The 10,694-nt window shown below is 29.1% G+C and overlaps 1 non-coding gene across 1 annotated transcript; it reads right to left on the bottom strand.

Moving 5' to 3' along the window:
- Positions 1 to 1,430: 1,430 nt before the first annotated feature.
- On the bottom strand, positions 1,431 to 1,570 carry LOC121117039 (U4 spliceosomal RNA). Its single transcript, XR_005864030.1, has one exon. It is a non-coding gene; the product is annotated as a U4 spliceosomal RNA (small nuclear RNA).
- Positions 1,571 to 10,694: the final 9,124 nt, after the last annotated feature.

The following is a 10,694-nucleotide window of genomic DNA, read 5'->3' as shown; positions in this document are numbered from 1 at the left end:
AAAAATAAATAAATAATAATAATACTAATAGTAATAATCTTTTCATTTTTTCGAAACCAATCAAGAAATTATAAGAAAAAGACTAAATGTAACTTTAAAACGAATCTATTTTTCCTTAGTCATGATGACAAGATTATAGTTTGATAGTAATAGTTTTATAGTAAGATTTATTATAGTTTGTTTATCCACAAAAGATGGTTGAACCAGAATTAAAAAAAAAAAAAATACTAAACCTTTCGACGTTAATGAATTAACAATCGACGTTTTGCTGCACTACTACTCTGTATGTGAATATATATTATAATTATCTTTTGCCTTCAATTCTTTTGTGAAATCATATTTTTTTAAAAGGCCCAAGAGATAAACGGAAATAAAGTAATACAAGATGTTATTTTTTGAGAAATAAATATATAAATCATACTATGTAGATACAAACATTAAATATTTATTTATAAATACGTTTTTTACACGAGTATTTATGGGACAATACCTACAACTCCATTATTTATAAAAAATAGCAACAACTAATACTAACAGTAAGTGCAAAAAATAGTTGTAGACTCGAAATAAACTATTATTTACGACATTTTTTGCGTGTTCGCTAAAAAATATGAAACTTAGTTAGGTTCTAAATTAAATACCGGGTTGGTTTTTTGGAATTGATCGAGATATAGCATGGAATGCGTGCAATAAAAAAACCCTCGCTCACGTTTTTTGTGACTATGGATTATTTGGGTTGTAAATCCAAAGCATTTATTTCCAACAAGTATTAGTTTATTCTTGAACAGAGAAAATCTAAGTGTTATGTCGAACTAAGGGTCTGTGAGCTCATGAATGACGTAGAGTAATGCTAAGGATTTCTTGGGGAGCTATACATAAGTAAGTCTCTGTTGGCCTAAAAACATGATAGAGGATTGAAAACGGAGTAATTCTGGCCTATGTCTTTACTTTATACATAGTGAGACTTGCGTTTATTTTCTTCATCTAACATCTAATTAATTCAATTTTATGAATACCGGCATTTGTACTGTTTTGTTTGTCTATTGAAGGGTTTATTACATTGCTACACTGCTATCTGTTCTCAATCATCAATGTAATATTTAGCTCTTCTATTGACCTCATTATCATTCAAAAGAGAAACAATTGAGTTTCCTTCACTTCTCACTATCCTCTTTGGAGTTGTTTTGAATTAATCGATTTATTACTATTTTTCCTAAGAAAATTCTGAAATGCTTTCATAAAGTTCCTCGTACTATCATCAATGAGTGGGGGTGGTTTTATAGAGTGTCTCTACTTCTGTCACCTACTCCAATTGGTAGAATGGGCCTTCAGATGTATTGGCTTGCCTTACAAAATATATTTAATCTTTAATATAATTTATAGGACGGAAACTAATAATATTTAAATATTATAAGGTATGTAATTGTTAGCTCTTAACGAGCAAGCAGAAATTGCCGTAGCCGACGATATTTCGCGTCGTCATGGCGGGGCATTGGGAATAGTTTTCAACTAGCAATAACAGCACCTCTCTAATCGATCATTGGTTACTGTATCGCCACTGCGCAAAGCTAAGGATTATTACTTTCGAAACCATTATCTATATGTTTCACCTTCTCCATTCTCCATCAGACCAAAATTATTAAAATCAATTAATAAATAGTCCAAGAGAAAATCTAGCTTGTTTGAAAAATATTTATATTATAATTAACAAATAAAAACATTAAAGATTATATGATTGACAATACAACTTATGGACAATACGAATAAAATAGCAAATTGATGCTAATGTCCTGAAAACAACTCCACTAACGCTTTCTGACGGAGAAAATAAGAACTTCAAATATTCAACAAGGGGAAGCGAATGAAGAAGAAAACATAAACACGTGTTGTTGTTTTTTTACTACAAAAAATAAAATGTTAGTACTGAACGAAATAAATGGGCTTTAAGTATTGTGTTTTTATAATTTTTAGAAAACAATTTATATAATAAATTGTTTTATGAACTCTTCAATTTTAAAGTAGTTTTACTGATAAAATAAAATGTGTTCAAAATACATTCCCTCAGAATAACATGTCCCCTTTTACACAGTGTTCGCGTTATTCAGATTAGGGATATTGAACATTTTTAAAAACAACTTATATATCGGAAGTTAATCCCCATCTGCTCAAATTGGAGACTATGTAATACTGAAATAGAATGGAAGTCCTTAAACTATTCCTGGCTTGTGAGATTAAGGCTGTGTCCGGATTTCTGTGCTAAATAAATTTAAAAAAGTTTAAGAATAACACAGGCTACTATTTTGAAGAAATAATTGCTATAGGTATAGGAAAACTTATTTCTGTTTATCAAAGAATGAGGATAACTGGAAGGGACTATTATCTTCTTGAAATTTCTTTGTGTTGGCTGCTTTTCCATTGTTGGGTGAAAATGAGATTGTAAATTTGAATTACCTCTTTAAAAGTAGAGATATGCTAATGAAACTTTTGGGAATTGTCTCTGTATGCAAATAAAATCATTTTTATGTCTGTCTGCTTTAAATTTTGTCTAGACCAATAGTATCATTTCCATGCGACATAATACAAAAATAAAAACATAAAAGTTTCTTTTTACATTTTGTTAGAAAATTTGCACAATTTGTTCGAAATGATCTGGGAAAAAATGAGAGTATCTAATTCTCCAATTCTGTTAGTTTCCAAACGACTCAGAAAGGTGAATCGAACGGACACAGTGATCGATAAAGTAAAATGGAGATCAGTCATGAGAAATCCATTCACCGATTCAAGAGAGAGAGAGATGCTTACAATATCGTCTCGCTACATCAACACCCCTCACCAACAAGTCATAAAAATATGAAACAGAGAGGTATTTCTCTTTCTCCTCTCGCGCAGAGTCCTCCTTCTATCTCTTTTATGAATTTAATAAAGTCTGTAGATCACAAAATTTTTAAATAAATGTATGTTGTTAAAATAGGCCACAAAGATGCAATGTTGAGAAATGGATATTTCCTATAAGGAAAAATTTAAAAAGTGATATAAAAGCTTAAAAGTATTAAATAATTAATATTTCAAGTAGCTATTGTGAGAAAAAATTATAACAATTTTTTTGTCCTATAATGAATTCTATGTTTTCATACTAAATGTAAAAAATACATTTAGTATGATCGTGAGACTTATAAATTAGCTCGTTGAATTTTAGAATCTCTTGGAAAATTCAAATATTTGCATTATAGCTCCGAAAATATTGAATAAACAACAAGCTTTTCCATTTTAGTACTATTTAATTATAAGTACTTTTTGGTTTGTATATATTCACCTTCAAATAATTTTTAAGCCCTTTGAATATAGGAAATATTATGAAAGCCATTTAATCTTTTTTAAATTTGTAGAACGTACCTATAATAGATTTCCCTAGATTTCAATTACTATTGCCACAAGCAAGCTCATTACTATATAATCAAAATTATTATAGTATTAAAAAAAAGAGAACATAAAACAAACACAATAAGGACTAAAAAAGTTATAATAGTTGTATTTTTTTGTAATTACATAAAATCCACATTAATTGGTATTATATTTTCACAACTTTTTTGGGAATTTATTCTAAAACCCAATCCATGGTGAATATTGGATGCCAAAACTGATTTGTTTTCTTTTCAACGTTTAAAAATGTATTTCAATATCTATAAAAGGACATACTTTTGAACATGTCGAATAAAATGCTTAAACACGACTGATTATAGTTTTTAGTTTTTTAAACAACACTATATAATGAGATCTTCATTAGTTATAGATAATAAATACAAACTATTTAAACTAAACAAGAGCCGGAACTATACTCAGGTGGATCATTAAGTCATTTCTTAGACAAAACAAGAACTCCTCTTTCCTCAAACTTTTCTAAAAGATGAAGTCCTTTTCAACCAACATATCAAGACCTATAGGAATCATTTACTGATTGGAACAAGTGGAATTGAGGACAAGTAGGAGTTTTGGACTGAATAGATCGATTTTGTTGAATTTTTTGTAGGCAGGGGATGACATCACCAACCAATTAGTTTTGGACGTCGATATTTGAAACGAAACTTCCAAGAGCCCTACAGTTATGATTTCCACGTGGCTTACTTACGGCCATTGGAAATGAAAAGAGGCTTCCTCTTCCAAAGCACAGAAGGAGCCAAAACTCCCAGAACGGATTATTCATAATAATTGATTCATTAATTAATCTATCCCTTCAATGGCGGGACTTATTAAAATCATTACTTCATTTCTATTATATTTTTTGTACTTTTATTCTATTTTAATGTGAAAAAGTTTCTGCGATGATACATTATTTTCTTTTCTCCATATATATGAATATATTACTTTTATAAATCACACCATTACTCTTAATTCCATTAGCTACTTTACCACTTAAAACTTTTATAGTTTTAGTTTATTTTTAAATAATTAAAATGTCAAAAAAATCCAAGATCACAAACCCTATAATATTTAAGATCAAAAACTAATATCATGGTTCAGTCTTTTTTTTTTTTTTTCATTACACAAATTAAAAAAATACATAATTCAGGTTATAGCTATTCAACGATGTATTATATTTGGATATCCTTGCTTTGTTTTGTGATATATCATGTATAAAAAATTCTTCCAAATTCTACTAACTTCTTCATCTGTAAAACTTTAAGTTTGAGAAATTGGATTGAATTTTAGTTCTAGTATTTAACATCAAAGGAGGAATACTATCAATGGTACCACATACCAAATTTGATTAAATTCTATTTCCTTGGGATTTTATTCTGTGGAATGAACGAATTACCTTCAGAAAATAAATAACAAACTTAACAAAAGTAAAGACATATTACCAATTGGTATTTCAAAGATTATGCAAATTTTAAGTTTTTCTTTAGAGTCTTTTCGCGTCGTATTTTTTATTTTAGGCTGATGCTTCAAGTAGTATAAGAAAACTTGCCCTCCCATTAATTTTTGACTTCAAAAACTAATATCTCACTGAACACTAAACTAATTAAGCCTTTAATTCGCCAAAAATAGAAATATTTTTATCAATTTAAACAGTTTAAGAATTGAAACTGAAACTTCAGTTTTGGAATTTTTTTTATGAAAACGAAGAAAATTACTGACAGGGTGTAAGCTATAAACTGAGTTTTCGATCAGGATTGGGTTTACTAATAACCATCAAGGAGTGCAACTTGTAAAAGTTTGCTATAAATGGATTAAAATAACTTACCTTGTGCGCCAACTATGCCTTCATTTTCTTGTGATGTTAGATGAAATAGAAATCTAGCGATGATATACGCTTTACCCAGTCCAACTAAATTTATAAGATCATTATCTATGATTAGTAAAAGTGATTTTTAATAGAAGTAATAATATTAGATACTTAAGACAAATAATAAATTTGTCTTATAAAAAAAAAGCCTTTACTTGGTGTACAGGATTTTTCTTCAATAAAGAATGAACTATTTAATATAATCGAGATGTGCGACTTGAATCAAATCCTTGGTGAAACTCTATTTTATCAACATTCCCAAACTTTTTCGAACTACCCATTAGCAAAATTAAAAAAAAGTTTGAAAATAAGTCGGCCAAGCTTTTTTTGTCAAACAAAAATTGTTTTATTGAATAAAAATATAATAAGTAATAATTTAGTTCATAATCATTTATAATTGTAATGACTTTAATCGGATTCCCTAATATATCATTCAAGTCCTTATTAATCCAAATAAAAAATAATATGCACAGTAATTCTTTTCTTTTTTCCATAAAACATAGTAATTGAAAAACAAGTAATACATTAGTATTGATGTAAACTTAATAGCCTTTTGGTATATATTTATGTACCATATACTTATATTTTTTGGGGAGAAGGTTACAAATCCAATCATGCATCAGTTGTAAATATTTTATATTACCAATAATAAAAAATACACGGTGGTCCATTGAAATCGGAACACTTACTAATTCAATAAATAATGAAGATTGAGTTATTGAAATGAATTTATATCTTGATATATCAAAGCATAAATAATTAGTTACATAAAAAAAATAACCTGGGCTCTCTAGGTAGCTTACGTCAAGTCGTGAAAATCACACTTGAATTTTCATTCGCCTAATGCAAGGAGTTGGGTGTCTTCAAGACAACTGTCTACAACGTCAGCAAGTCCAAAATGTTAGAGAGGACGAAGGTCTCTCGCAAAAAGGCCAAGTTGGATCCACAGAAGTTAAAGAAAACAGTCAAGGATAATCTCTTCAATCCCATCAGTGCCCATACAAGAGATCTAGGGATTTCACATCATACTGCCCAGAGAGTTATCAAGGAAGTGGGTGGAAATACCCTTTTAAGGGTGGAGACGCAACTTTTGACACCATTAATCAAAGAAACCTCATCTTCTACGATGCAAGACTCTTTTGAATGAAGGTTTGAGTTATTTTTAACTCTTATGGGACACTTTTGGCCCCCTACAGACTTGGTGCCAACCCCATGATTACACCTTTTGGGTGTAAGTCGAGGGTCAGGTCTGTAGTATCTGTCATCCAAACACCGATCCGTCAATGCCGCTGTCAGGTAGCACTAGGACGCCATGACATAGGACTACATCTATTAGGGCTTCCGACAATGCCTGAAAGCGGTCATTGCCACTAATGGCGGCTGCATTAATTATTAAGATAGCTCAGACACAAATTTGTATTAATTTTGTACATTTATTAAATTATATCTTATATATTGGCTGCCGATACATCCATCAAAATATAAATTATTATGATGGGAGATTTTAATGTCATGAGATACTCCAGAAGGGATACCAGTAACTATGTGGTCTCATATAATTAATAAATGCAGCAAGTCTAGAAAAAGTTATAAAAGTCAATTATCTATAAGATTTGGGCATATACTATTATCAGTCAATCCCTATAATGATTCTATCCTGGAAAATCAAGGCTTTAAAGCAAATAAAACGATGATTAGACTATAATCAAGTTTCTCCATCTATTGCTTCATTCACATAGAATTCAATGTACACCCTGAAAAAGATTCAAGACCACTCTTCACTATATTTCTTCCTTTCAGTAGTCCTTATAGGTTCAATTTGAAATGGAATGTATCTCTCTTAGACGATGATTCGACTCGTTTACAAATTGAAAATATCATTGATGAAACCACAAGAAAACATGATCAAAGTAAACATAAGTACACCTTCTTTGACTTAAAAAAAAGTCAAGATGACTTAGATATCTGTATTGAAGAAGAAAGGAATATAATCAGCCAGGAAAAAAGTTTTATTATACCTAAAACTCATAAAAGAGGCTCTAGACGCGTACGATCTCAGTATTAAGGTTGTATTTAATTTTATACTGGAATACAAACAACGGAATTTCACATCATAATGCGCAGCAAACTGATGGACTGGAACATTAGAAGAAATTTTCAAATCAAACAAATCAGAAGCTCTAAACAATTTTATTAAAATGATAAAGTCTTACTTCTGGGGAAGTAATCATTGATCTAGAACGAATCGTGTAAGAAGCCCATTTATTTTATACGGCTTTCTTTAAGCGTAAAAAAGCACTCCTTTATCAAAATGTTATTTTTGTTTGCAAGTCCTATTCTAAAAACAATTATGGAGTAACTCAAAATCCAATCCCACAACATGAAATATGTTTAAACATTGAAGGTTGTAGGAAAATCTACCCAGATCATACATATCATATTATCAAAAATTTCAACAAAATGTTAAACACTGGAGTTGTGCCTCAATTCATAAATACACTTTTTATCAAAAAAGGCAAGGATAATCTTAACGTCGTCAACTACAGACATATAATAGTCTCTTGACACATCCATTTCTTCAAATTAGCCATCTGATCATATCTTCAGCACAAAAGGGTTCATGAAAACCGGGTGGGAGAAGACATTCCATGATTTCTTCATGAAGCCATAGAGTTAGCTTTAGTTATATGAACATCTTTGCTACCATTTCTATCGATTTAGAAAAAAAGCTTTCGTTTGATTAACTACAAATTTATAATTATCCAATTACATACTAACGATCTCACTCTAACGTTCCTTAAAATGATATTTAATGTCTTTAAATACCCTATATCTACGATTTATTTACTAAATGCAAAAGTAAAGTTTCTAGTAGAAAGGGGAAGTAAGGAATGTGGTCATCTCACTTCGTTGCTGTTTCTGATTTCCACTAACGAACTTTATTGAATTCTCGAATCAAATTATTTTCTGAAAGTTGTAAAACTCAACGATATACAATTTAATATTATTTTATATGCAGATGATCTCACGAGAATACCCGGCTTGAAAATAATCTTATCCAAATCCAAGGACCATTTTGATATCTGCTGTTGCTTGATATGAAGCTTTTTCTCAAAAGATTTCCATTACTACGTATTTGGATAGAATAAATTAATATACATCTTTGCGATCGGTTCTAGCTACAATTTTTTCTAAAAGGTACAAAATATATTCAAGGTAATCTCAAGTTAAGAATTTTATGCTTTTGTCCGACTTTTAGGGGCATTTCTTTCAGATTGGTTCCTTGAAAGAATTGTTTTTGTTTCAAAATAGGGAAATAGCAAATATAGAAAAAAACATCCAGTACTGTTTTATGGGACAGTTGTAATGAACAATAACAAACGTAAGGTTGGCCCACTATTCTTGGGTATGCACGCAAATGACTTAAAAGTAAACAACGTAGATGCCTCATTCAAAAGTGTTCAAAATCTTACATATTCTATGTATTTATTTACTAATACCCAGTGATATTTTGTCGATTTATGTTTTTGATATTGAATTTTAGATTTTATTACTATAAGGGATATTTATAAAGTAAAAACCGATTGTTTTCAACAAATTTTATGTGTATGTTAAACATGGGTGTATTTTAAAATTATTCAATTATGAGAAAATGTAATTGATAGTCAAAATAATGATCTTTTTATGGGGTTTTATCTGAAGAGAATTAATGCTTCAGGGTTTCACTTGTTAATTAAACAATGGAGTTTATTTGAAGTGTAAATATTTGGTTTTATTTGCCTCAAGCAGGTCTAATTAAATAGCAATATTGATTTTTAATATATTTTTTGAGGCAAAAATTACTTGAGTTCATATCATCACTAAAAAATGGTTAACCGGCGTTCCTCTGCTTACGTAGGGAGAGGAAAATCACAATGACAATGGTTGATCTTATTTTTTCTTAAAGTTTAGACCACATCAGAGCGAATGAGCATTATAACAGATAATAAGTTTATGTATTATTATAAGTTTGAAAAAAAGTTGTGATATAAACTTTAAATAAAATAGCAGCTTATTTGCTTGAAAAAAAAATTCTGGGTGAAAAGTCCATTTTTTATATTTTATAATCAAAATAAAAAATTGCAAATTAACTTTTTTGATCTAATTTTCCAAAAAAAGTAGAAAAACGCATTTATTGGCATTGTAAAAAGAAACACAAACCTACTAATATTATTTTTGTACTTGCAAAAATTAATGGTAATGTAGAATAATGTCGTCGAAAAAATAATCCTAGATACCTGGTTCATTTCTTTTGCAAACTTTATTTTGAAAAATACTTTATTGTATTGAGTGAGAGTCTAAATATTTTTTATGAAATGCGTTGTTTATTAGATTTTTTCTTAAAAATTGAGGTTTGACGAAAAAAATGGAGAAACAAAAATGGAAAAAAAAACGAAAAATTATTCATAAAATGACAAATTTCGGTTATATATCAATTTTTATTTGTCAAATTGATTTAATGACGAATTCTAAGACAAATTTTTACTAACTTTATTTCTTCTACGAATCCAATATTCCATTGAAAATTCATTTATTTGTACCTGAAAAAAAAAATGAAAGTGCAATTTTCACCGATTTATTATTTTGATTCTTTTTTTATTTTGAATAAATTTAGATAATATACTTATTCGTAAAGTCATTTTTTGAGACTCCAGTCACTTTTTGATTTATTTTTTAACTCTCTATCTAGTTTCTTTGAGCTCCAAAAAAAAAACAGTTTTAATGTTTGAATATAGATTAAGCCCTTTATAATATGACCCCCAAAAAGTCGGTTCCCCCGTATTAGCCTGACCAGGTTCAAAAGAAGCACCAATAAAAAATTTGCAGCTTCCTAAGTTTAACGGTGTTGGCACCCATATAAAACCCACATACAAACTCTATTTTATAAATATATAGATATATAAAATCTCCATTGTTTACCTATTTATAGTTGTATTTATTTATTTCCCCTTCAAATACAATTTTTTTCATTAATATCGCATAGTTGTAAAATTTTAAATACTTTTCTTTGAGCAATTTCCGCATTAAAAAAACAAAAACTATATTCCTGTTAAACTAGAAAGTCAAACAGGGAAAACTTGAGACACCTGCCACACTTTGCAGCAACCCTTTTTTATCAAACATAAAAAAAGCTTTATCCACATAATTTACGTAGTTATATTTTGATATGAAAAAAAAAGAATTAAAAGAAAAAAAAATATGGCAATTTTTCTTCGTGAATTTTGGGGTAAAAACTTATTTTGAAGTGTAAAATTATTTTTTTCAAAATTTACAATTTCAGAAAGAGTTTGAGATATTATAAGTCTAATTACAAAGGGTGTCATTTGAAACAAGTGTTGAAATGTTTCATTGTTTTGTTACATTAAATTGA

Source organism: Lepeophtheirus salmonis, chromosome 4, assembly GCF_016086655.4.
Source record: "Lepeophtheirus salmonis chromosome 4, UVic_Lsal_1.4, whole genome shotgun sequence".
NCBI lineage: Eukaryota > Metazoa > Arthropoda > Copepoda > Siphonostomatoida > Caligidae > Lepeophtheirus > Lepeophtheirus salmonis.
The sequence above is the reverse complement of the archived record's forward strand: the minus strand, read 5'-3'. Positions and strand labels throughout refer to the sequence as shown.